Source organism: Indicator indicator, chromosome 2 (assembly GCF_027791375.1).
Source record: "Indicator indicator isolate 239-I01 chromosome 2, UM_Iind_1.1, whole genome shotgun sequence".
NCBI lineage: Eukaryota > Metazoa > Chordata > Aves > Piciformes > Indicatoridae > Indicator > Indicator indicator.
In genome coordinates this window covers 59287488-59302724 of record NC_072011.1, presented here as the reverse complement: position 1 = coordinate 59302724, position 15237 = coordinate 59287488, and positions in this window count along the sequence as shown.

The following is a 15237-nucleotide window of genomic DNA, read 5'->3' as shown; positions in this document are numbered from 1 at the left end:
TACATTGAAATTTGATGTAAAACCGAAAAATTACTTCTGAAATGTTGGGATTTTATCACTGGCTAAAAGCACTGGCATTTGGCAGGGTTTTTTGCTAAGAAACCAAGAAAACTAACAAAACTAGTAACAAAATGAAAAGGAACAAGGAGATGGCCTGTTGCCAGGGGGCTGTAGAGGTTATCTTGCCAGCTTGTAGATATAGCAGAGCTACTCTAGGGAAGACTGTCTGAAAATCAATCTGTAAATGAAAAGTCTCAGATTCAGCTCTCAACCTTTTATTGTCAGGGTTTTTTTGGCTCTTTCTTGCTGATGGTACTGCTTAAACTCTTCTTGCTGTCCCAAGAGAGAGGGAGCAGGAGAGCCTCCTCTCCTTCCTTCTTGCTAGAAGCTTCTCCAACATTTTGCACATTGCTGAGTGGGTCAGGGTGAAGGATGGCCTTGTCCAGCCTGTCTTTATGTGCCAAGAAGCAGCCAGATGGAGTGCTCACATAGGACTGAGACAACAGGCTGAACTGGGCAGGCTTGAGGCTGTGTTGATGGAGATCTGTAAATAGCTAACCAAAGGTTGTGGGCCTGCTTTTCAGTAAGCAAACAAAATTTAAATAGTCAAAAAGAGTATGACAAGCAGGTTCAGGGGAGTTCTCCTCCCCCTTTACTCTGCCCTGCTGAGGCCACATCTGGAATACTGTCTCCAGTTCTGGGATTCCCAGTACAAGAAGGACAGGGACTTCCCGGAGAGGGTACAGAAAAAGGCTACAGAGATGCTGAGGGGTCTGGAACATCTTTGTTATGAGAAAAGTCTGAGAGAATTTGGCCTTTTTAGTCTGGAAAAGAGAAGACTGAGAGGGGATCTCAGAAATGCTTAGCAATAGTGAAAGGTTAGGAGGATGGGACCAGGCTTTCATTGGTAGTGCCCAGTGACAGGACGATGGGTAATGGGCACAAACTTGAACAGAAGAAGTTCCACCTGAACAAGAGGAGGAACTTCTTTAATTTCAGGGTGACAGAGAGTGGAACAGGCTGTCCAGAGAGGTGATGAAGTCTCCATCTCTGGAGACATTCTAAAACCACCTGAACATGTTCCTGTGTTACCTTCTCAAGGTGAACCTACTTTAGCGGGGGGGGGGTGGACTAGATGATCTCCACAAGTCCCTTTCAACCCCTACCATTCTGTGATTCTGTGCTTGACTAATTACATCTCAGGGAAAATTAATTCTTGTGTTGCCTAAATTTCTGGCACAACTTACCTACATTCCCAGAGAAGACAGAGCCCAAGACTGAAAGAAATGTAACTTGCAAGTGCCTTAAACAGCAGAGCTGGATGCAGCTGACATATGGATGAGGAGGGGCTGGATGACCTTTGCTACCTAATGGATTAACTTCAGAGCTAAACACATCTAAGGCTCTCTGGCTGTATCCATTCATCAAACTAATGGTGTGATGGTAGTTGGAATAAATTAACACTAAGACCCATGTCTTAGTGTTAACAAGCAGTGAGCTCCCCAAAGTCCCTAAGTATGTGGAGGTGGTGGAGTGGTCACTGTCCCTGCAGGTGTTCAAGAAATGTGTGGATGTGGCTCTTTGGACCCACATGGCTTAGTGGCTATGGTGGTCACAGGTTGATGGATGGACTTGATGATCTTAAAGGTCTTGTCCAACCAAAACAGTTCTCTGATTCTCCTGCAAGGAGAAGTAAAACAAAAAAAAAAAATCAAGAAAATGAGAAGATGTTGGAACTAGATAATCTTTTAGGTTCCTTCCAACCCAAACCAGTCTATGATTCAACTGCTTTGAAGTTAAAAATTAGAATATTTATTGTAGGATTCTAAGCTGTATTTAAAAAAATCCCCCCAAACCAACCCTCCCCCCCAAAAAAAACCCCACAACCCCAACCTCCTCCCCCCGAAAACCAAACAAAAAAAACCTCCAACCAACCAACCCCAAAACCCACAAAAAACCCCACAACCCCCCCCCACAACCCCCCCAAAAACAACAACAAAAAACAAACCCAAAAACCTGCAAACAAACCAACCAAATAAGAAAAAAAAAACCCAAACAAAAAAACCCCCAACAAAACCCCCAAACAAACTCAAAAACCAAAAGGTTGAGGTAGACATATTAGCCACTGTTTCTTTTTGGCTCAAATGAATATTTCCCTCCAAGTTCAAACCTTTTATTTTCTGGCAGACATTATGTATGATATACAGCTATGTGAATTAAAAAAGAACCACTTCCCTCCAACTTAGCTTTTCCTGCTGAGTCTGATAATGAAGTTTATTCTTCTTTGATATCCTCAATTAACGTAAGCTAAGAACCTAGAGTGTGGTTCAATTATTTTTTGGACTGCATGTTATTTTCTTGGTGCTACATCAGCAGTGAAGTGCACGACCCTGTTTGACCTTGAGCTCTTGAACAACACAGGTTTGCTGGGAGTGGAGAAAAGAAAGGAATCAGCATGGACCAAAGCTTGTTGGAATCATCAAGGGCTTTGCCTTGAGTGTCAGCACTCTTTCATTCCACTCCTCTGTGGCAGATTTTCAGAAAGAACTGAGTTCCCCTTGAGGGGCCAGATTTACAAAAAAGCTGAGCAGGTGGGAGGCTGCCTGAGAAAATCTGTTGGTAAATGGTGAGCAGAAGCAGCAGGGAGTGGAGGTCTCTGGAGGAACTGAGAGGAGATTTCCTGAGGCATGCTTTCAGAGATCAGTTCCCACCTGCTTCCCTACCCAGCAGGCTGCCAACTCATGAGATGATGCTCTGCAGACTTTCTTTGGTGAGTGGGTCCAGCAGAGACTGGTCTATTCTAGGCTCTGCTGAAACACTCCAGTTGCAGTGTTATTAACTGCCTGTCTTGGGTTTTAGGGAGCAGACAGATGCTCTTTACCCTTCCCCAAAGGAGTAAAACAAAATGCTTCACACAGAGTTGGATATTTAAATGGAAGTACTATTCACTAACATTTACACAAACACAAAATACACAAAGCCACAGTCAACCTCATCCCAATTTTCCAATCTGGGCTCAGAACCAAAGTTTTCCATGACCTCCCCCCAGACCAGGCCAAAACCCCAGGCCTCATATACCTCTTCCCCCTGCTTACCTCCCACCCCGGCCCAAATGAAGCAGTAAAAATTAGCTCTGCCAGCACCAAGCCAGAGCACAAACCTTCCCCTGCATAGCAGAGAGAAGAAGGGAGAGAGAGGGAGAAGAAGAGCTGAACAGCCTGTGCTGTTTGTTTATAAAGGGGAGATGCAGGCACGATAGGAGTGAAATAACAAAAGATTATGCCTTTTGGTCCCCTCCTTGCACCTCTCTGGTACTTGGAGGACTTTTAACTCCATGGTTAAGACATCCAAGCTCTTGCCCCAGTTCTAAACCACAAAAGATCAGGGTTTAGCACCTGGCTCTGTTTGTTGCAAATGTCTAGTCCAGAAGCAATACTGAAACCCATCAGACAATGCTGGTGTCCACAGGACATGTGCTTCACAAACCCTGCAGTGTTGGAATCTGAGGCTGACTGACACAAAGCTTTGGTTTTTTGCCTCCATCAGTGCAGTAAACAGGTATGGACCAAGACTCAAAGGCCTGTGCTTAAAGCCACAGAGGAACTGGTTTCTCCCATGGAACACTGCACAGGATTTTGGGAGTTTTCTTCAAGGAATAAGCATATTGACAGCTCCAAGTTGGTGCAAGGCTCTGAGACCTGGACCAAGACTCAAAGGCCTGTGCTTAAAGCCACAGAGGAACTGGTTTCTCCCATGGAACACTGCACAGGATTTTGGGAGTTTTCTTCAAGGAATAAGCATATTGACAGCTCCAAGTTGGTGCAAGGCTCTGAGACCTGGACCAAGACTCAAAGGCCTGTGCTTAAAGCCACAGAGGAACTGGTTTCTCCCATGGAGCACTACACAGGATTTTGGAAATTTTCACCAAGGAATAAGCATATTGACAGCTCCAAGTAGGTGCAAGGCTCTGAGACCCAAGAGTTATGTTCCACCTTCCCACAGAAGAGGTGCGCAACCCAGACCAATTATGACAAGACTTCTTGCTCATTGAAGAACTTACCCTGCCCACTTGAAGAATGATTTGTCCAAGCCTACCTCTAGGTGGGCTTCTCTGCCTCTCTTGAGCATCCTTTACTCCATTTCCAAGAAAAGAAGAAAGTTCATCTCCTCCTGCTCTCTGTCAGCCTTTCCTACCCTCTCTTCCATCTCTGAGGAGAGTGACCTTGTGGTATCTGCCATACATCTGCAGCTAAAGGCTGTGACCTGCCTCACACAGCTCTGCCTCACACAGCTCACTGATGAACACTGCTCTTCTGGGAGAAGGTAAAGGAGCTTGACCTGGCACTGCCCCACTCACAGACCCTAGATATGAACCCACATTTTCCTGCTCTGAGTACAGCAGTTTGAGATGCTTGAGTAGAGCCAAGGAAGAGCAGGACAGCTGGTGAATGGTCTAGAGCACAAGTCTCATGAGGAGTGGTTGAGGGAACCAGGGTTGTTCAGTCTGGAGAGAAGGAGGCTGAGGGGAGACCTTGGGCTCTACATTTCCCTGCCAGGAGGTTGGAGTGAGGTGGTGTCGATCTCTTTTCCCAGCAAACAAGAGACAGAGAAAGAGGCCTCAAGTTGTACCTGGGGAGGTTTGGGTTGGGGATTAGAAGAAACTTCTTCACTGAAAGGGTTCTCAAAATACTGGAATAGACTTCCCAGGGAAGCCACCATCCCTGAAAGTGTTTAAAAGATGTGTGGATGTGATATTTGGTGACATGGTTCAGCGGTGGACTTGGCTGTACTAGGCTAATGATTGGACTTAATGATATAAAAGGTCTTTTCCAACTTAAAGGCTCTTTTGAGTCTATGATTCTATGACCACCTTGTGCAGAACTACACATCAGTGCCCTGGAAGGTGCTGCTTTTCCTGGCTTCTGGATGTAGGACTGGCAGCCATTTGTTGTGAGGAGAGTCCAGCCCCATGCTGTAATTACAAAATAAATTAATTTGAATCCATTTATTAATTGAATAACTAAGTAGCAAGCAGAGGATGGGAAACCACACACAGCACAGCAGGAAAAGTCACCCTCCATGGGAAAAACTGTGATTAGTGCAATGGCTTGAGAAATAAGTGGTTTATCTGTTTTAAATCATGGATTTCACAGGATCACAGGATGTTAGGGGTTGGAAGGGACCTCCAGAGATCTTCAAGTCCAACCCCCCTGTCAGAGCAGGATCATAGAATCTAGCACAGGTCACACAGGAATGCATCCAGATGGTCCTGAAAGTCTCCAGAGAAGGAGACTCCGCAAGCCCTCTGGGCAGCCTGTTCCAGTGCTCTGTGACCCTTACAATAAAGAAGTTCTTCCTCATGTTGAGGTGGAACCTCCTGTGCTGTAGTTTATATCCATTGCCCCTTATCCTGTCACAGGGCACAAGTGAGCAGAGCCTGTCCCTTCCTTCCTGACACCCAGCCCTCAGATATTTATAGATATTTATTGGATCCCCTCTCAGTCTTCTCCTCTCTAGATTCACCAGCTCCAGGTCTCTCAGCCTCTCCTCATGAGGCAGTTCTCCAGTCCTTTAATCATCCTTATAGCCCTCTGTTGGAGCAATCCTGGCCTGTGAAAACTCCAAAACCAAAAATAAATAAGGAAAAACAAAATAAAACAAACCCCAAAAGATTGGAAACTGACAAGGCTCCTAATGAGATGGAAAGAACTAACAGCAATACCAGTGCTGCCGCCAGAGATAACAAGAGTAGTGGAGGCTCAGTAGCTCAGGGCTTGCCTTAGTGCTCTTCACTGTATTTTTTTCTTGCTGGTTCATTAGGTAGAGCCCTCACACACACAAAAAATAAATAGTCAAAAATGGTTTCCTCTCAGAAAATTCATTTGATGACATTATCCACCCACGAAAAAAGTGTCAAGACAAATCTTTTCACCTTGCCCAGCTAGTTCTGATAATGTCAAGGCAGTGAGTTTCAGTCTTGCTGATGATTTGTTCTGGTGACAGAAAATGCTGCTTCACGACTTTGCCTATTAAGATCCATCTGGGCTTTAAACAGTCACATTAACGTTCAGTCCCATTTTAATGGACCTTGCCATTTGCAGCATGAATGTTTTGGCTTCAACATTTTTTAAAGCCTTTTAGGTCCTGCCTTTTTTTTTTTTTTTTTTTTTTCCTGTGAGTTGCTTTGGCATTACTGGGTAGAAACCTCAATCATCATTATCACAATATTTGGGTGATGTGTTTGTTCAGCGCTGGTCTGGGCTGGGATTTGGGGAAAGAGAGGTATTGCAGTAAAATCTCAGCTGATTTTTGTTTTACTGTCTGTTCTATTGATGAATTAAAGAAGACTTTGGCAGGTGGCAAGCATTAGGCACCATCAAGGCATCCAGCTCAGTGAGTCTTTTAGTTGAGAGCATTTTTCCTTTTTTTGTTTTGGATGTGCAATGACAGGACAAGGGACAATGGGTGCAAGCTGAGGCATAGAAAGTTCCATGCAAAATTGAGGGAAAAATTTTCCCTGTGAGGGTGACAGAACACTGGAACAGGCTGCCCAGGGGGGTTGTGGAGTCTCCCTCTCTGGAGATATTCAAAACCTGCCTGGATCTGGTCTAGGTAATCCTGCTCTGGCAGGGGGCTTGGACTGGATGGTCTTTCAAGGTCCCTTCCAGCCCCTGACATTCTGTGATTCCGTGATTCTTCCTTTTGCTATGTGCTTCCTTCCTGCAGTGGGTCACCTGGTAAGCATCAGAAGAATCATAACCAAAGTTTCAGATACAAAACTGTTCTGAATCAGAGAATCCTAGAAACATAGTTTTGTTAAAGTTGGAGAAGACCTTTTAGATCATCAAGTCTAACTGCCAACCTAACACCACCAAACCCACTGAACCATGTCCTGAAGTGCCACGTCTACACAATCTTTTAACACCTCCAGGGATGGAGACTCCACCACCTCCCTGGGGAGCCTGTTGCAATGCCTGACCACTCTTTTAGTGAAGAAACTTATTCCTAATATCCAATCAAAAACCTCCCCTGGCACAACTCAAGGCCATTTTTTTCTAGTCCTATCACCAGTTAAGCAGATGTAAACCAGTAAGTGTCTTGAATGAAGGCCAGCATGGTTCTACTCACGTTCCCTGCACCCTCATGAAATCCCCACCCTCAGGGGGTCAGAAGGGCACAACCCTGACTGGGTATGGTCAGTCAAAGAACAACCCTGGAGAAATAGTACTCCAGAAAGGAGGCCTCTCAGAGGCACAGCCTTTGGCACAGCACTGATAGGAGGTCCATTTATCAAAACTGATGCTCTTGGGAAGCAGGGGAAGTTAATGCCTGTGTTTCAGACAGGCTGAGACATTCAGTTCTGGGAAGTACACGTGGGAAATATTAGATATCAATGCAAATTCTCTCTGGCAAGCAGCAGTGTTGGCTTAATGAGTAAGATTTAACTCTGTAAAAAAAAATGAAGACATTTATCTTCCTTCCCAGTGCTTGCAGCATGGGCGGCTGTGATAAGTTGCCTGCTTTTTAAAGACTGTAGCAAATTAACTTCTAAAGGCTGGCATCTCTTGTAAAGTGCCTTGTGCTGCTGGCCATGAGCTGCTTCTCTTTCATGAAGGCGCCTGCCCCACTCCTGCTAACAGAAGGGTGAGGAAGTCCAAACAACCAAGTTATCTTTGGGCTTTCTCTGAGCACACACACACAAAAGAAGTAGCTCCGAGTTTAAAAAGAATAGCTTCTCAGAAGGCAAAACTGTCTTTTTTCAATCCAAAACCCAGAGGCACATGCTGAAAATCCAGCCTTGAGCTGTCTGTATGCTTGGTTAGCCCATCCTACTTGATCTGGACAGGCTGGATTGATGGGCCAAGGTCAGTGGGATGAGATTCAATGAGGCCAAGTGACAGGTCCTCTATTTGGGTCACAAAAACCCCAAGAACACTCCAGACTTGGGGGAAAGTGGCTGTAAAGCTGCCTAGTAGAGAAAGATCTGGAAGTGTTGATTAATAGCCAGCCAAAGATGAGCCAGTGTGTGGCCAGGTAGCCAAGAAAGCCAGCCACATCTGGGCTGTATCAAGAAAAGAGTGACCAGCAGGAACAGTGAAGTGGTTGTACCCCTGTACTCAGCTCTGATGAGGTCACATCTTGAGTACCAGGTTCACTTTTGGGATCCACACTAAAGAAAGACATTGAGGTGCTGGAGTGTGTCCAGAGAAGGGTCTGGAGAACAGGTCTTGTGAGGAGCAGCTGAGGAATCTGGGGTTGTTTAGTCTGGAGAAAAGGAGGCTGACGGGAGATCTTCTTGCTCTCTACAACTCCCTAGAAGGAGGCTGGAGCCAGGTGGGTGTTGGTCTCTTCACCCTAGTAACAACTGATAGGAGGAGAGGAAATGGCCTCAGGTTGCACCAGTCTGAAACAGGCTCTCCAAGGACTTGGTTCAATCCCCCATCCCTGGAGGTGTTGAAAACATGCAGACATGTGGTGCTGAGAGACATGGGTATGGACCAGTTGGAAATCCTATTCTAGTCACCCAAGTTCTAGGTGTGGGGTGAGGAAGGGAGCTACATCAATCACATCCTTCTGGGAGTTACAGATTTCTTTCTGGCCCCTTAAAAAAAACAGTATTCAGGGAAAGTAATTTACATCAAACCCCACATCTGGGACTTGCAGCCAGTGGGGGCAGCTTTGGAAGTGAATCAATTCTTGATTTGCTCCAGGCTCTGATGAAAATTGTCCTGTAAGAATCATAGAATCATAGAATTGTCAGGGTTAGAAGGGACCTCAAGGATCATCCAGTTCCAACCCCTCTGCCATGGGCAGGGACACCTCACACTAGAGCAGGTTGTTCACAGCCACATCCAGCCTGGCCTTCAAAACCTCCATGGATGAGGCTTCCACCACCTCCCTGTGCAACCTGTTCCAGTGTCTCACCACCTCATGGGGAAGAATTTCTTCCTAACATCCAATCTGAATTTACTCACTTCTAGTTTTGTTCCATTCCCCCTAGTCCTATCACTACCTGACACCCTAAAAAGTCCCTCCCCAGCTTTCTTGTAGGCCCCCTCCAGGTACTGGAAGGCCACAATAAGGACTCCTTGGAGCCCTCTCTTCTCCAGACTGAACAGCCCCAGCTCTCTCAGTCTGTCCTCATAGAAGAGGAGCTCCATCCCTGTGATCATCCTCATGGCCCTTCTCTGGACACATAGAATCATAGAATCATAGAATCAAGAAGGCTGGAAGAGACCTCAAAGATCATTGAGTCCAACCTGTCACCCTCATGACTATCTAAACCATGGCACCAAGTGCCACATCCAATCCCCTCTTGAACACCTCCAGGGATGGTGACTCCACCACCTCCCTGGGCAGCCCATTCCAATGGCCAACCACTCTCTCCATGAAGAACTTTCTCCTCATCTCCAGCCTAAACCTCCCCTGGCGCAGCTTGAGACTGTGTCCTCTTGTTCTGGTGCTGGTTGCCTGGGAGAAGAGACCAACCCCCTCCTGGCTACAACCTCCCTTCAGGTAGTTGTAGACAGCAATGAGGTCACCCCTGAGCCTCCTCTTCTCCAGGCTAAACACCCCCAGCCCCCTCAGCCTCTCCTCATAGGGCTTGTGCTCAAGGCCTCTCCCCAGCCTCGTTGCCCTTCTCTGGACATGCTCCAGCAATTCAACATCTTTCCTAAACTGAGGGGCCCAGAACTGGACACAGTACTCAAGGTGTGGCCTAACCAGTGCTGTGTACAGGGGTAACACGTTCCAGCACGTCCAGATCCTTCTTGTAAGCTCCAAGGTTTCAAGCTATTGCATGTTTCTTGGTGAGTACTGGAACAAGTCAGTGTTTGTCATGCACAAACAATTTCTGCAGAGGTTAATGCAGAGAGCAGTTAACTTGATAATGCTGCTTTTGCTCTGAATTTTCTGCAGGTAAAATGTTAGATGGGGGAATGTTTGGCTATGTAAATAGGGAGATTTTTGTCAAGAAATGTTTTTCTCTTGCCTTTGCATAAATAAGTTTCCCTGCATGAGTTCTTACTCATGTACCAATATATTTCCTCCTGGAACAATCCATTCCTGGCTTTACAAGGCATGACCTTTTGCAAAGCAAGCCAATTTTTCCCTGAGGATTTAACTTGGTGTGGTTTTAATGTCAATGGATACTTTGAGTTTTTAGCCTTCTCTCTGTGTTTATTTTAAGGAATCTCAAATGAACAAACTCATTGTGACATTCCCCACGCTCACAATGAAGAGCACAGGAGGAACTTTTTCATTGTGAGGCTCACAGAGCACTGGAACAGGCTCCTCAGAGGGGTTGTGGAGTCTCCTTCTCTGGAGGCTTTCACGATCCATCTGGATGTGTTCCTGTGCAATCTGTGCTAGATTCTATGGTCCTGCTCTGTCAGGGGTGTTGAACTCAATGATCTCCAGAGGTCCTTTCCAACCCCTAACATCCTGTGATCCTGTGAACTAGAAGCAAGTGAGCTGGCAAAGAGGCTTTTGATTTGTTTGCTTGTTTGTTTGTTTGTTTTTAAACCCAGGAAGTTTGCAGAAAACCAGGATATATTCCTGTGTGACCTGGTGTAGGGGATCCTCCTCTGGAAGGGGGGTTGGACTGGATGGTCATTCAAGGTCCCTTCCAGTCCCTAACATTCTGTGGTTCTGTAAGAAAATCCCAGAATCACAGAATGGCAGGGGTTGGAAGGGACCTTTGAAGATCATTGAGTTCAAATACCCTGCCAAAGCAGGTTCATCTAGAGGATGGGGTTTGATGTCTCCAGAGATGGAGACTTCATCACCTCTCTGGGCAGCCTGTTCCAGTGCTCTGTCATCCTTAAATTAAAGAAGTTCTTCCTCATGTTTAGGTGGAACTTCTTCTGTTCAAGTTTGTGCCCATTACCCTTTGTCCTGTCCCTGGCACCACTGAAGAAAGCCTGGTCCCATCCTCCTGACACCCTTTCAGTATTTCTAAGCGTTGGTGAGATCCCCCCTCAGTCTTCTCTTTTCCAGACTAAAAATAACCAATTCTCATAGTCTTTCCTCATAAGAGAGATGTTCCAGTCCCCTCAGCATCTTTGTAGCCCTTTTCTGTACCCTCTCCAGCAAGTCCCTGTCCTTCTTCAACTTAGGAAGCCCAGAACTGGAGACAGTATTCCAGATGTGGCCTCAGCAGGGCAGAGTAAAGGGGGAGGAGAACTTGCATCGACCTGCTGGCCACACTCTTCTTGATGCACCCCAGTTTGGGGAGGAAAATCATCTATGTATGAATTCACCCTAGCAGCAAATGTGGGAAAACATTTTCAGCTGTGGAAATACTCTTGTTTTGCAACATCATTTCAGCTGCCTCAGATGCTGGTCGTTTCCAAATTGAATCTAGTTTGGAATTGTCTGTGAATGGGGAAAAAAAAAAGAGGAAGAAGGTGGCTTGAAAGGCTTCTAAGTAATCCCAAGGCCAAGTGAAACTCACCATTTGAGACTGAGCAAAATAAATTCCAGACAAGCTTAATTATTTTGTGTGTCTTTTATTTCAGACACTAAGCTGAATGTCTGGTATTCATCAAGGACAACTTCTTGGTTTAATTAAGCATAAGAAGTAAGCCTGTACCATAGTTAGGGAATTTCTGCTTGCCTTTAATTTCATGTTCTCTGCACCTGCTTCCTCTAGGGATGTGTTGGAGTTGGGCAACAAGAGTGAAAGGCTCATTGGATTGTTTTTGTTGGAAAAGACATTTAAGATTATCGAGTCCAACCATTCTCTACCTCTACCAAGGCTGGTGCTAAACTATGGTCCTCAGCATCACATCTCTGCTTCTTTTAAACACCTCTAGGGATGGGGATTCAGCCACCTCCCTGGGGAGCCTGTTCTGGTCTTTGAGAGCCCATTCAGTGAAGAAGTTTCTTCTAATAACCAACCAAGCCTCCCCTGGTGCAACTTGGAGGCCGGTTCCTCTCATCCTATAATTTGCTTCTAGGGAGAACGACACTTGCCTTGCTCCAACCTTCTTTCAAGGATTTGTAGAGAGCAATGAGATCTTCCCTCAGCCTCCTCTTCTCAGACTAGATAACCCCAGTTCCCTCAGTGTCTCATGTTGCCTTCAAGCAGGACGAGCTCTGCCTTGTGTCCAAGGCAGAGGGACTTCAGAGGGATTTCAGGCCATCCGCTGATGCTGCCCTGCACTGTCTTTGCAAAACTGGTGGAGCTGCTCATGGAAGCACTCAGTCTCACATCCCAAATCTTCCCCAGACATATTGTTAGTAATCCCACATGAGGCTGCTGATGCCAGAGTAGAAGAGACTGTAATGCAAGAAGGATGTGTTGGCTGTGTGCTTAGTGATGTGATGGTCTCTTCAGTGGTGCTCTGTAGTAAAGACAAGGAACAATGGATACAAACTTGAAAAGAGAAGGTTTCACCTCAACATGAGGAAAAACTTCTTCACAGGGAGGGTGACAGAGCACTGGAACAGGCTCCCCAGAGAGTCTGTGGAGTCTCCTCTGGAGACTTTCAAAACCCACCTGGATGCATTCCTGTGCAGACTACCCTAGGTGACCCTGCCATGGCATGGAGGTTGGACTTGATGATCTCTGGAGGTCTCTTCAACTGCTAACACTCTCTGATTCTGCGACATGACTTTGACTTCACTGTAACATCTCTGAAGACTCAGAGAGAGGCAAAAAGCAGCAGGAAGAAGCCACATGATGTGCCAGGCATGCCCTGTGGACTATGATTTTGTGTGCTGCTTCTATTCTGCTGACACCTGTGCTGTCTCTTGGTGAACCCAGCAAGAATGGGAAATCTAGTGAAGCAGATGGTAGGTCTATGGGATGCAGCATGAACACGCACCAGGGGGTTCTGGGACCACAGGGAGAGCTTGGTCCCAGGAGGTGAAGGAAGGCGATGACCACACTGAACCTCCTGGTGGAACTGATAGGTCCTGACAGAGTGTTGCATGCTACATTTAGCTCTGCCAGGCTGTAGTGGGGTCTCAGAGAAGCAGACATCCACAACCTCTCTGGGCAACCTGTTCCAGAATCTCACCACCCTCATACTGAAGAACTTCTTCCTAAGATCCAGTCTAAACCTTCAAACCATTCCCCCTTGTCCTATTGCTAGACACCCTTATGAAAAGTCCCTCTGCAACCTTCCTGTAGAATCCCTTCAGATATTGGAAGGCATCTCTGAGGTCCCCATAGAGTCTTCTCTTTTCCAGGCTGAACAACCCCAGCTCCCTCAGCCTATCCTCAGCAGAGGTGCTCCAGCCCTGTGATCGTCCTTGTGGCTCTCCTCTGGACTCACTCCAGCAGTTGTTCTTCTTTGGACCCACTCCAGCACCACAGTTTTCCTTCTTGTAGCGAGGGGTCCAAAACTGAACCCAGTATTAAAGTCACATCAGTGACTGCAGCTGCAAGTCAATGTGGAGTATAAAAGCTGGGCAGGATTGAAAACCTGCTCATAATCTTTTTGCTGCTGGGAAGGCATAGGACCCCCTGGGAAAGAGCAATCTGTCCAAACCAAAATTATTTATTGACTTGCAACAACTGGCAGCTGCTTTAATGCTGGGAGATGTGGATTTCTAACCCTCCCAAAAAGATGCTGCCTACATTTTCAGCGCTGCAGCTCAGCCCCATAAAAGCAGCTAATGTGAGCTCGTCTCCTCTTACATTCTTCGCATCAACAATATCTCCTGGTGGTCAGTTTCAAAGACTTTTATGATGGAGGAGGGAGAGGAGAGAGAATTAATTTCTAGTTTTGGTAGGGGCTGTTCTGCTTGGGCTCTGATTGTCCAGTAGCTTGAATAGATGAATGTCTGGACTGGTCTTCTATAAAAAGGTCTCTTTAGATGAACAGAAAACAACCATCTCTGATCTCTCATGGCATCAAGGAGCTGTCTGCAGCAAGTATCAGTCCTTCAGGAGGGAGGAGCATCTCTGTGTTGAACACCAGAAGCACCTGGGTTGGGACAAAACTATGGGGCTTGGGTAGTGGCTTGATAGAGCACTCTGACATCAGTGGCAAGAGCCAAGCCCTCCCTTCTGGCCATGTCACTCATGGGACCCACCAAATTCAGTAGATCTGAGTCTGAGTATGAACCTGCCCTCACTGCATGCAAGTGCCCAGCTCAGTGTGTGGGGAAGAAGAAATCCAGGCTGCAGTTGTCCTCTCTGAGAGAAAAACAGCAGCAGTTTCAGTCTCTGTTTCAAAGCCCAGTGACGTCAGAGATAGGGCTCAGCCTGGGGCTCAAGTAGAGTCATAGAATTGTCAGGGTTGGAAGGGACCTCAAGGATTGTACAGTTCCAACCCCCCTGCCATGGGCATGGACACCTCACACTAGATCAGGTTGCTCACAGCCACATCCAGCCTGGCCTTCAAAACCTCCATGGATGAGGCTTCCACCACCTCCCTGTGCAACCTGTTCCAGTGTCTCACCACCTCATGGGGAAGAGTTTCTTCCTAACATCCAATCTGAATCTACCCATTTCTATTTTTATTCCATTCCCCCTAGTCCTATCACTACCTGACACCTAAAAAGTCCCTCCCCACCTTTCTTGTAGGACCCCTTCAGATACTGAAGGCCACAATAAGGTCTTCTCAGAGCCTTCTCTTCTCCAGGCTGAACAGCCCCAGCTCTCTCAGTCTGTCCTCATAGAAGAAGAGCTCCAGCCCTCTGCTCATCCTTGTGGCCCTTCTCTGGGCACATTCCAGCAAGATGATGATTCTGGACATCTTTTCTGTGGTGTTCAGGATTAGGCTTGGAGAAGTCAGTTCTTTCCTTGGCTCTGTGGGCAACGGAACCGATGCAGGAACTCGCTTCTTCCAAAACAACTGTGAAAGAGCTTCTCCCAAAAGAACCTTGGCATTAGATAGTCTGTTTTCCTTGGCTCACATATAGAAGGCAGCAAAACTGAAGGTGAAAAACGAACTAGAGCTTGGGTGGAGCAAAATAGGCAAGAAAAGTTCTTCCAAAGCTATTTTTTACTGCTTTGGCACCCAGCTTTTCTTGGAATGCCATTGCTGTGAGTGCAGTTCTCTGCTCATCTTCCTTAGGGAAGGATGCAGCATGAGGATGCTGGACTTTTGAAAAGGGCTTGGAACAACACCTCACTCCAAAAATACCCAAGCAGGGTCCAACTGAACAAGAGCCAGAGTGACAAATCCTTTGGCAAGTCAGCCAATAGAGAGGGAAGTGTTACTTGGTAATGTCATTGCTTTTTAAGTGATGCTATTTTCCACACACCTGGTGGGATGGCTG